Raw genomic sequence first — 13,836 nt, 5'->3', positions numbered from 1 at the left:
CAGCTGGTAAACAAAATAAAAATTCCTTGAGGAAAAGAGAGAAAACAATAACTCTACAAGCAAAGAACAGTTTTTGTTTTTATTTTAACACTGTTTTTATCTTAATACTTTCCCTTCTTCATGTTTTGCTGCACTTCAGCTCTCAGGTTCAAGATTTTAAACGAAGCTTATTTACTTTTGAGAATTTACCCTCACAAACACTATGGAGTAGTACCTTTAAATAGGCATGTTTTTAACCACATAGCACATTAAACCTTCAAGTGTTTTTTATGTAGGTGATGAATCCATTCAGCACAAAAGAAGCTGACATTTTAAAAAGAGCTCTAACCCTAACGTCAAATTTATGACAGTTGTTATCTATCAGCTAGTGGTTAGAGGTGGATTTTAGTGCTTCCTACTTTCGACTAAATGCCAAATGCTCACCTGAAAATCTGTGCTATCAAATCTGCTTCCATGCCTCAGTATAACACTGGCGCCTCCTGCTCAGTTGTGATCGTTGCTATGGAGGCAATACTGTCGAAGGAAGAAGCTATTCTTTAAACACAGAATAAAGCCCATTGTATAATTAAAAATCATACAGATTATACACGCTATTACACCCATTACAATTTTAACATTTAACATTTTCAACAAGTATTTTAGCTGAAAACTACTGAGAATATAATTTGTCCTTTCAACAGGATTTTTAATCTTAATTTACAATATTTCTTCCTATCTAGTTGCATTTGGTTGTCATGATGACTCCATAATTCCGACTGACCATATACAAACATATACAGTATATATGACAATATACTTTTAAATGGCAATGTAACAAATGTCAAAATCATGGCCGAAACACAACCACACAAAAGTAGTTGCAAAGCTATAAAATTAAATTAAACTTTCATTGTTATTGTCACAGAGGGAAAGAATTGGTGTGGGGGGCACCAGGTGTCATTGATATTGATAATGGGCTGTATTGATATTAAATTACATTGATGAGCCACTGGCGCCCTGGTGTTTTTCACCTTATTCTCTGTGTTTCCTGCCCTGATCAAAAGCCTTCTAAGCACAGATGCCAGACAACTGCCACACCATTCAGAGTTGACGTTGCGGTTGCTAAGCAGGTTTGACTGTGCCTGTGATTGACAGGGGGCAGGAGGATGCTAAGAACAGGATGCAATTGAACAAAGCGTCTTTACACCTGGCCATCCCTATACAGCGAGCTCCTGAATGAGCCCCGGGCCGTTAGCTCTGCCCACACGTAAAGCATCACAGGGATGCTTCCATCCCCCAGGGGCTAAGTGAAGACCCCTTTTTGGGAGGGCCTCAAAAAGCCCCAGTCAGATAAGATATGATAAGATCGCCATATACAATTTCTTGCATTAGGAATTTGTCTTTTCGCATACCCCAGCTTGCTCTCCATGAGACACACAGGCACACAGACGGAGAGAACAAAGCTTGGGGTCAAAGCGCAGGGTCAGCCATTTATATGGCGCCCCTGGAGCAGCTGGGGTTAAGGGCCTTGCTCAGAGGCCCAACAGAGAAGGATTTCTCTGCTGGCCGCGGGAGAGCATAGAGGATTTTTCTAGGAGGAAGGCTTGCGGGAGTTGGACCTGGGAGGACACGACTGGAATACTGGGGACTGAGGAGGATGTCTGGAACTTCACTGGTTCTTCACTGTGGCATAGGGAAGTGTTCTAGGTTACAGGCAGGAGTCAGTCACAGAGAATAATTCTACTGGACCTCTCCTGACTGACATTGGGGTTTGCTAACTGAGGTCCACTGGAGTACTTGTGCTAGTCTAGAATGTGTGGCCTTTGGAGTTGCTTTTGTACAATGTGCCCTGAGTGTTCGGTAGATAGTGTTGTGAGCATTAGAACATAAAAAGGGCACTTAAATAATACTAGTGTCTACTGCTGGTCTGTACTGGTGATTCTGAGAGATGAACAGTACCTGTGGAAAGGGAAAAGGGGTTCTAGCACCCTTTGTAATTGGTAGGTAACATCATTGTCTACAAAGTAAAGTAATTCCTAAATTTAGGGGTCACCCCATTCTGTGACATTATCATTATTTTGTCACAAAGGAACAGAGTTAAAAAATATACATTTTTGGCCTCCCTGGCCTTCAATGAATTCCACTGCACATGTATTTAACCATTGTGTCCACTTAATCGCCATAGCAACAGATTAAAGGTTTCAGCTTTCTTTTTACACCATTTATTAATTCCATTATCAGAAAGCTGCTTATTTCAGGTAAGGGTTGCAGCAAACCTGAGTGTATCCCTGAAAAAACAGGGTGGAGGTGGGGGCTACTATACTCTGAATGGGATAGCCCTCATCAGGAATAAATAAGCAGTTTACTGAGTATGAATTTATGGGCATGTGGACACCACACAGAGCCCAGTCCTGACTTTAATTTCAGCCCAGTCAGAAACTACAGTCATGAGCCTAGGACTATAAAGCAAAAATGATCAAACCACAGTGCCATACCAACAAAATACTACCTGATGAACTTCAATTTAGTTTAATGTGAGCTTGTATTTTGTGCACAGTTTCAGAAAGTGTCTTCATGTTGTAAATACACTGTTTGAGGTACTTAATGTGCTATAGATTTTATTAGATTGTGCCATGACATTATTAAAGTCTTTGATTGAAATATCAAATTCTAACTGCTACATAAGTACTCAAGGGCTTCTGCTGCTATTAATTAAGTCGAAATGGTGCCAATTATTAAAAAGTGTGACCCACTTTTATTTTGAGACAACAGTGTTTAGGAAACCATAATAGCTATATTATAATAGTCTATAGCTATTATTAATTAAGATACATTCTTTTACTGAAAATATGAATTTGATAAAATGCTATAATTTCTACATCTAATTTTACTATACAGATTGAATTTCCCTTTAAATATGTCATTATTATCTGAAACATTAAATAGATACATTAGGACCACTCCTGCAAATTATTATTCTTAGTTTGCAAGTAAATACTAGATTTGGAAATAGTAGTTATTTAGTTATTCAAATCTGACTAAACATGATTTTTAAAAATATAATATACCAGAAAATAAATGCTTTTGCCTTAAATGCTGGTCATTTTCCTGTTTTTGTTGCCTAATTTCAACTAAAACAACAATAAAATGTACATTTAAAGGATGCTTAAAGGTGAACTAGTAAACAGATGTATCCATCACATATTGGAATGCACATACAACATTTGTATAGTAAGTGTTTAGTGGCTTATAAAGTTGAGAAAAACCCATTTAAAAATAACACGTTAGGTGTAGTCTGGTGAAAACGGTGAAAGCAATGAAATGAGCTGGATGCACTTTCTCTCTACAACCTACAGTCTCAATCATTTTATTGAATAATGTCAATGTTTTTGCACACAAAAGCCTCTATCTGGGCATATGTAAATGTAGTGAAATATCCATTTAACATGATCCAAGGAATGTACTGAGCTATGAGCTCTTTAACCTACTGTTATACATCTCTGACAAAGGTTGTGTTGTAAATGACATGAGACAATAAGATATTTTCTCCATACAATTCATTCTTCTGTAACAACCTAACGGCCTTGCTGTACTGCATGTTCACTACAATAACGCTGTTGGAGTCTTCTGGATAATCAGAGTGAAATAAAATTCTCCGGAATGTTGTTCATTAATTGCTCATTCTATGAAATTATTTTAATCATCTCGGAACGAAATGCCACTAAGGACTGGTTTTGCAATCATATAGCTACTCACGTAAATCTCCACATTCCCTGCTATTGTGCCTGATTTTACTTAGAAACTGACTCACAAATTTAGCAATACATTGCTACAGTATCTAATGCCATTAAACATGTATGATAACCTCCTAATGCAAATGTATTCTGTTCTGCTTTTTTTTGTCACCAGACAGCTTGTCCTACTGTACATTATTTCGATGGTACTGAGTTATGGAGACTGCTGAATCTGGTGCCTCAGTTTTAATAACTTTTTTTTACTGTTAAACAGCATTTTCGGTATTGTCAGACCCTTCACCTACAAGGTCCCTTCCTGAAGGTATTAAATAACTATGAAGAATGGAATGACATATCTACGTACCAGTCATATTCTATAGCCAGAACTACAGAGGAGTGCAAAGTAAGTGAATTAATACAGCTCAAAAGGACAAAACCAGATAAGAATGTACAGTAATGGCATTTCACAAGGTATGGTAACCTGTGAGAGTAACTGCATGAAACATCAGTGTTATATTCTAAACGTAAGTAATGTTTACTTAAACACTTTTCAGAGTTAGATTTTTAAAATAGAATGACCATTAATTTCATTGTGCAATTAATTCAGGTGGGTAGCTGCGTCAGCATGCATAGGCTGCAAAGGAACAAGTGTTCGAAGAAGGCTCCACAGCCTAAACTTGTGTTTTCTTTCTTCTCTTTTCAGCATTGAATAAACCTATTAGTTATTGTGCAATTAATGTTAGTTTTGCTATTATTTTATTCAAAAGTAAGGTGTTTAAAATACTGGACAATAGATTAGCGAGAGAAAACTATAATCTAGTAATTAGGATTCCCATTTATTACAAAAGTGCCGTGTCATTATACTTGGTTGCACAAAAACAGTTGTAAACTTCCACGTGGTATAGAAGAAAATGGGAATGTATCTATTGAGCAAGAGACTGGCCTTGAATCAGCAACTAACAAAGACAGAGCCCAAAGCTTTTATTGATTGTATTCATTTTTTCCATTAGTCCGCTACCAAGGGGAATGACAGTGTTTCAAGTAAAAGATGAACTACTACCTCTGTGGGGCAACTGTGGCCATGACATGGCTGACAAATTTAGAAACATAAAAAATTACTTCAAGTGGGCCTGAGCAAACACCTCACCAAACTGCTTCACATTCTGTTACAGCAGCAACAAAAAAAGAGAAAGGTACTGCAAATTGCTGTAAATGGTGAGCAGAGTGAGGATAACAGGTGACAGATGGATGAAGTGAGTCATAGAACAATGGTTGAAGAGTACAATGGCAGCTGAGAAGGAAGATGGAGTAGACAGTCACTTTGTCTGGGAAAAAATAAGCATGTGACATTCCTCGCAACTGATTGTCACATTTGGCAGAGACCGGTGGAGAGTTTCAAGCAGAAACAGACACTTAACAGCTGCTGTCATGGCTGACGATGACAATGCTGGTGAAGTTGGGAGATAAAGAAAGTACTTCACCAGGACCAAACAAAGAAAAGCAGTGGAAACAAGAGGTGATAAGAGAAAAGCCTGGTCTGGGGTCTCCTCACTATACTGTGTGTTATCATTACTGTTTGTCTTGGATAATCATTGCTTTTGACTTGAAATAATCCAAGCATTCATTTTCTTCAAGTGTCTTGTCACCTTGTGCTTCTCTGTGGCTCTGTAATAATGAGAACTTGATTGATGTTGAAGAAAGAAACGACTGAAGCTTAATTAAAACATTGTGCCTTTTCGCAGTTTGGCTCAGTGCTAATATCCCTGGCATGAAGCCTTTTCTGTGTCATTAGGGCAGATATTAGATTCCACGCATTCTGCACAAGCAGATAGAGTACTAAAGGACGTTATCTGGATTTGAATAGGATGCCTTTGGAAAGAAATGCAAGATAGTAGAATACGGTATATCGGTTCTGAGTATTGATTTAAAATGACAACTAATAAAGGATTTCTACAGTATAAAAGGCTTTTTAATTCAGGCACATTGCTATTACTTCATTTTTTATTTAAAAAAATGAATTGTTCTAGCCTCCAGCTTAGGGATGAGTCTTTCATACTTCTTCAAATAACCATGTTAAATAACAAACAGGTGAAGCACATAAAAAATCTAGGAGTCGCTTACTGATTTAAATCAAGACAAACATTTAAATCAATTTTAAAGCATATATAGTATTGCTGAAATGTTAGCTTGGACTATGGGAGTTATAAAAAAAGTTATTTAATTGTAAAATGCTTTCAGAACACATTTAGCTGCATTAGAAAAAAAGGCTAGGAGTGAGAACAGATCATTCGGCCTATCACTGCTCATCTTTTTTTCTAAAATCGTATTATTGTTTCCGTCCTTGACTGGAATGGTCTGTGCCTCAGTAACATTGGTTCTGCTCGCTGAACGTAACATGAAATAACTAGATAATATCTGTTGGCTTTTTATTGTTTCTGTGATTTATTTACAGGATTGATGACTCACTATTGTAATCAAAAGATGTATTTCAAGACGTGAGATATATGAAAATAAAACACCTGCAGCATAGAATAGCACCAGGCTAGTTAATAATGGAGCCAGAGGACACTTGGTTTACAGATCTCAGAGGTAGTCAGTGGATAACAGCAGTGAACAAATCTGTCATTTTGTTTTTGAGTGAGCCTGAATAAAGTAATACACTGACAAGCATTGTACAAAAAGTAGTCACATAGGGTGACTTATGTAAGAATTTACACCTAGCAAAAGTTTGCAGTGGTTTACAAATACAAAAACCTCTTTTTTTGGCCAAAATAATACATTGACACATATTAACAGGCTTAAAACTGAGATGTATACCTTTCCCTGGCTCTCTGCCTAACACTTCAATCAGCTTAAAACTGAGGCAATAGTCAAAGTAAAAATGTTTAATAGCAAAAAAAATCTTAATACCAGCAAAAATCATTTTCCTTAATCTGACTCCTGATGCACTTTCTAAAAAAGTTGACAGAAGGGATATGGAGTCTCCTAGCATGATCCACTAAAATAATAAGGGGGCACACACGCCGCGCAAATTCACCACTGTTATGTAATTTCTCCTATCATTGCACAGTTTATGTTCAAATTGAAAGTTATGGAATGCTCTTTAATAGAACAGCATGGGGCCTAAAACGAATATAAAGGAAGTGTACGGGCTCCCACTGAGGCTTGAAACTGGATTTTTTTCTGACTGAAAGCTTGGTTTTATTTAAGCTAGAGATCTAAACAAAAGACAACCAAAATCATTTACTACAGCATTTGAATTTCAATTGGCCCCCGGCTTTATCGAAATTCTGTGTCAGGAATAAGATAAATGTCACTAGTAGCGCATATGAGCGACTGTAATTTGAGTGATATTTAGCTGGATGAGCTCACTAGGCCTTGGGTGTAATTTTAGAAACACTGGCCTGAAATGTAAATCGCCATAAGATTTAAATGTAAGTAAAGAACACGGAAAAAGCTGTCATCTTGGATTCTGACATATTCATGATTGTACAGTATGTTGTGGTCAAAAGCAAAACTGTATTTACATCCAGACAGAAACACTTGAACATCACTTTTTTAAATAAACGTTACATTGAGTTGGAGTTGTATTCTTTTCTCCAGCACAACAGTAAACCTCAGACTATTGCTCCTAATTGACTAAATCCTAAATTACATACTATGGAATCAGTGATAAATTGTACTACATTTAGTTTTACAAAATTACAATAATCTCTTGTGAAGCTGGTAAAATATAGTAAAAAGAAAATGCTATCAAGTTGTCCACTATTGCCTTCCAGGTGACAGATTAATGTTATTTTTTCTTCAGTCAGGTAAACCAGGACTTTCAGAAGTTCTGAAAGTTTGATTTGGCTAGATCATAAAGATTGATGTGTCATAAAGATTAATGACAAGATTAAGCTCATTTGCATGATCTTAACAAATAACAACATTCATAGTCTTTCCTTATGAGATATCAGTGAGATAGCGCCTTTGTACATATTATGTGAGCGTTACAATTAAATGTCTCTCATGCTGTACACAATGAAACATTCAGTCCAGTCTGTGTTTGATTTCACGCTCTTATGTTTGCTATAAATTAGAATGGCTCAATAGGCTTTTTATGTCTCCCCAAAAAAACATTACTAGTTAATTCTCAGGGGAAGTTAAACCAATTTATTTCTCAATGCATGACACATTATCAGACAGGTCTAGACTTTGGGCTGATTGGCTATCTGGTAGGTGAAACAGTAGCATAGGGATTTTTGTCAATCATACTGGTACTGTTTGTCAGAGTTTTGCTTTCACTATCACAGAACTAATCAAAATTATCTTAAGGTGTGGATTTAGCATACATCTCTAAAGTTAAACCAAATAAATCTACTTCCGCTGGCACCAGCTGTGGGTGCTCATAGGAAAGAAACATCCATAAAGAAAACCTACTGGATGCTCAACTCCTGCAGGGTCAAGTGCAATGCTCTACTTACTGTAACTCAACTAAAATATTTTGTAAGTGCTACAGCAATTCAGAGGTGGAATGGTAGTGCAGTGGTTAGCATAGCTGCCTTGTAGTGCTGGGGCCCTAGATTCAATTCTGTACCTGGGGTGCTATCTGCAAGGAGTCTGTATGTTCTCCCAGTGTTCCAGTTTCCTCCCAAAGATCAAAGACATACTGTTAGGTTAATTGGCTTCTGATAAAATTGGCTGTGGAGTGACTGTGTGTGTGTATCTGTGTCTGCTCTGTGATGGAGTTCATTTCAGGGTGTTTTCTGCCTTGCACCAGTTGCTTGCTGGGATAGGATCTGGCTCTCCTTCAACCCTGAATTGGATTAAGCAGTTAGAAAATGGATGAATGGATGCAGTAATTCAGCTTTTAAGAATTCATTCTTAGATGGTTAATCCTGCTCAACCCTGTAGTTTATTTTCTATGAATGTCCAAGCAACCATATTAAACAATATACTGTATATGCCAAATAGATCATATGTATCCTTCCCTGTACCATTGCATAAAGTCCTGACACCCATGATAAAATAGAAAAGTGTTTACTCCGATACAATATGGCCTGTCTGAAGTAATCTTACCTTAACATGACAGATTTTACTTTACTTTTGTTTCATTTGGGAATCCTTTGGCAGGTGTGTGTAGCCATTGTAATGCATTCTAAAAGAAGAGATATTCAATCTGGACGTATTCACGATGAGTGGATAGTTGCCTACTTTGTGAATCTTTATAACTCGTGCACAAAAAAGAAAAAATAAGTGCTGCATAAAACTTCATTCATTAACATGATTCAGAAGAAAAGAAGCTTTACAACTGCTTGTCAGAAAACAAACCCCAACTAATGTCATCTTTACAAAGGGAAAACTATTAACATATAATGAATGGAATGATGTTTAATTTTGGATGTCTCAAAACCGAAGGAATGTGTTAAACAGAGCTCTTGTTGTTGCTTCCACCTTTACTTAAGGTAACAAAAGGAGAATGGAAATGGAACTGTGCATCAGAATGAGCAGGTAGGAATGCCTCTGTTTCTTATCATACTAGGGGCTGGTTGTGGGAGCACAACTAATGGAGATGGATCTTGACAGCAATCTTGATCACATACCTCTGTCACCAGTGCACTGACATCACTCCCTGGCATGGAAAACACAGAGGTGAGAGCCAGAAGCGCTACACTTTGCTTGAGAGACATAATGTTTGTCCAGGATTGATGAGCTGCTCCACGGATTATGCTAGATTTAGAGTGGATATTTGATTTTGGAGAACATTTTATGCAATTTTGGCATTATTATTTGTAACCTGATACTTCAGCATTTTACCACAGAATTCTTTGCAAACTACGGCTCAGGAAGAAAATAAAAAAGTCTCAGTACTGACAGTGACAAATAGCGGAAACACAAATGTTAGGCAATACTGCAACAACACCACCCCAGTGTACAGCAGGAACTTATTACACGTCCTCTTTCTTGTGGAAAGGCTCTTTTGCATCTGTGATTATTAATGTAGGCTGCTGTTTACACCCACTCAAAAGAGTGTGATTGGCTGCAGTGTTAGACCAGAATCTTAATCCTTTTCACATATTGTAGCTAAATTCATTTATCTGTGTCAAGATAAAATTACCTTCAGGCAAAGAGGCAGAGGTACTGTTACATGATCACTACAGATGTATTCAAATATCATTGTATTATAAAACAGGGAAATTTCAATCTGACCTTTTGTTACTTAATAAAAATAGTTACACAGAACATTTAGTCAGTTCCACATTAAATAAATTGTCTTTAAATACACACATGCAGTTTTTTAACCATAAGATGTTGCTGTATTTATCTACAATGGAATTAGCAAAGGGAACGGGGCCTAAAAATGAAGGAGTTTTTCAACTTTCAACTTTTTTGCTTTCGACAGCTGACACCTTTTCCACGTGTTTGCACACAGTGTGTCTGCAGTTGAAGGTTATGCAACATTATTCTTTTGGAAATAGAGATCACAGGGTCTGTCACAAGTGACTTACTTCTGACATACAATAATAATAATAATAACAACCATCATAATAATAATAGCCTGAGATCAGGTCGTTTTTAACATTGCAACTCTGTTTGATACTTCCTGGTAACCCTTGAAAATCTTTTACTTTAAGAGATTTAAGAGTAAAAGAGATTTACTGTGAATCACAAAGCGCCTTCAAAGTACTGTATGTCCTGTTCAATTCATCCTTATTTGGAATCCTTATCCTAGGGAATGTCCTTCTCATTTGCTACTAACAAGACTAATACTAATAATATTAGGAATAACAAATAAGTCATATGGACTTCAAGATAGTGTGTGTAAATTAAATGTTTATAATCTTTAAACTCAGTGAGAGCTCCTTTATTTAGGTGTATAAATGAACTAGTTTCTCTATTTAGTTACATAAATAAGACATCCATTAATACACAAGGGAAAAAGTTATGCTCCCCTGCATTAATGATGGAAATAATGAATATACTAAACAATTTTGATTCTATTTGTTTGTACATATTATATATATTCATACTACAGATGCCATTTGACCTTTATTTTACTACACTATATTCTTTAATTTTCGTATCTTAAGCAAAATGTGATTACTTTCCCCTCTGACTGTATGTACATACAGGCTAGACCACCACATACTGTACTGTACATCAACCTACACAAAGATAAGCCTTTTCTAGACAGAGGCAAGAAATTTATTGGTTAAATGAAATTCCGTTGTATGCTATGTTCATTAATATTATTGTCTGTCTTCCAAAACACATTTTCAGTTTTAATTTGTGGGAAGTGTCACTGCTAGTGTTGAAAAGTGTGACTCCATAACCAACTAATGCCTGCTTCTCTTTTTCTTTATGATTCCTCTGCTACAATATTACTGGACCTTTCAGACATACTGTATGATGCTGTCAATCGCTGCTCTATTACTGCAGAACATAAGGTCACTGAACCAGACAATTAGAAGAAGGGAGGTAGAGATTCTCCCATTGTCTCTATTATATTTATTGGCTATTATCATGCAAATCTTTTAGGCTGTTCTTTTTCTCCATAATTCTTTTACATGCATATAACATGAATAAGACTATCATCAAAATATATATTTTTTTTAATACCATACAATACCTTCCCTTACAAGCTTTCATGTCTGTCACAGTAAGTGGTTAAAAGTGGAGCTTTTAATAAGACAAGCACAAATTTGTATATTTACAAAATTAATATAAGGTCTTTGCTTTATACAGAAATTGACAATAAATACAATTCACATTTAAAACCTGACACTGAAAAATATCTTCATGTGAGGAGCTTTGTACGGAAAGTTGTTTTTTCTGAGAGCATTTCTCTAATGTTCTTTACATGATGCAGAAATTTCCCCAAATGAAAAGACTAGGATAGGTAGTGGTATTTCTTCATTTTTCAGCCCTCTCAATTTGAAAATTGAATAAAATGATCTAGTTAGCTACTGTATTTTCTATTTTGTTTTTTTAAATTGTTTTGTTTTAAATTTCTCAAAATCTGAACAAAGCAGAACAGCATTACAGTGTGTAATACTAAAACAGTATTACACACTGACATTTCCCTCCAATGTCAGTGATATCTTCTGCAACTCTTCACCCAAAGACCCCTTCAGACAATTCTACTAGAGATACTCCAAACTTCCCCTGTGCCCCTCCCCCCCACCATCACTATGTACAGTATCTTCCAGTAGAAAGCTCCATAAAACTTACTAAATATCACTGTAGGAGAAATCCAGTGATGCCAGAGGAGGGCATGTGGAGAATCTCAACTCCAGTATTGTTCATCTGCAGTGAGACCAGCAAACCAAACCTGTTTCTGTTTTTCTGAGTAACAATGAATCTGAATTGTTATTTAGCACAACTGCTTGGGGAGTACAAAGAATATCCTTATTTAAGGCAGTAAACAAAATTATATTTTAAAAATAACACCACATCTAGACATTCCCAAAACATATGTTAAAACTTGCCCACAATACACTCTGGACAGGATGTATACAAGCTACTAGGGACCTTCATACTGTAAGAAGGGTAAAAAAAGTGGGGTGAATCATTTTCTGCCTCTGACTCTTGGAAACTGGTTTTACTGTATATTTTTATACCAATACGGAACAGAAAAAAACTGTCTCTTTTTTTCAACCTTGAAAATCAACAGTGCTAGATGCAACATCCCCTCCCCCAGGTGATCTCAGACATGCCTTGCAGAAAAGAGATTGAAACGATGTTGAACGAACAGCCTGCTAGCCCATTTTGGAGTCGCATGTCCTGGAATGAATGTAGACAATTCTCATTGAAATTATCTTCTAGAATGTGAATCCCTTAATTATTCCTAACTGAAGCATAGATACAGTATGTGAATTCCTTGTTAGACGTTTAAAATTATGAAAATGGGAGCAAGGAAAGGCAATCTTTCTGATATTTTGCGAATCGTTCCACCAACCTCAATCTACAATATTTAATGAGAACACCAGAATAAAATTAAAACTTGATATCCACATGCCACCTCACTTCAAGTAGACAATAAGATAATGTCAAGAAATCAACAAAGAGACAATGACCTCACAACAAAAACTTGAAAAGTTTGATAGAGCTAAGCCCACATCAGATCTCTCATGATGCAGAATGGTCAATTTTACTCTCCTTTTCATATACAATTTGGAATTCTAGTATTTAATCTATCCCAATACCCTGTTGACAGAGAAAGGTGTATAATAGAACTGAAAAAATGTGAGTGAAGAAGTATTTTTCTCATGGAGACGCAAACTTGATGAGAATTGGGGAAATGAAATGTGTTCAAGGCAGTGTCTACATGATTAAATATTTTTCTCTTTTACAGTGATAGCATGTACAGTAAGAAAATAATCTCAATACAAAAACCTCTCTCAAATTAAGAAACTCAAAAATTCAGTCACAATACAATGGAAGCACCTTTTGTTTTCTTCTCTGCAGAATAGGAGGCACCTTCATTGTACTATTTAATACAAACATCTAGAAATACCTTGGCAGTGACTATTTTTCATTTTTTCTTAAACAGCTAATACTGTATGTTTTGGTAAGGCAAATTTAGTTCCAATGCATACCAGTACAAAACAGAAACATTAGTTATGGGTATCAGAGACCAAATCCAATGTCAAAGAGGCATAAACAATGTATTGAATAAATTAAGTCTATACAGTGGCTGCTTATAGTGAAAATGTGAAGAACATTTCCTTATGTACATTTAAGAACAGTGGAAACAGACAAAACGAAATCTGTGGTATTCCCAGAATTTCTACCTGCAACATGGAAAGATGCACAGATGGAAATTTTAACAGAAATTAATATTCTCTTTATTTTGTCTTACACATTGAGCAAACTGGAGTGTCTCATGAATGCCAATGTCAATGCTGTGACCAACTTGGGAATAGATGTGTTAAACATGGGCATGCCCAAAAAGTGTTTAAAAATACATAACAGGAATATTCGATTCACTTGTAACCTACTTTTATTTGTGTATATTACCTCACATAATACTGGGATATATTTATTTCATACTTGGCTTGTAGAAAAACATATTGCTAAAGTTTGCCTATAAACAGATTTAGGATATAAATACAGTATATTATTATTAATAATAATGATA

This window comes from Lepisosteus platostomus, chromosome 11 (assembly GCF_059453375.1).
Source record: "Lepisosteus platostomus isolate fLepPlt1 chromosome 11, fLepPlt1.hap1, whole genome shotgun sequence".
Classification (NCBI taxonomy): domain Eukaryota; kingdom Metazoa; phylum Chordata; class Actinopteri; order Semionotiformes; family Lepisosteidae; genus Lepisosteus; species Lepisosteus platostomus.
The sequence above is the reverse complement of the archived record's forward strand: the minus strand, read 5'-3'. Positions refer to the sequence as shown.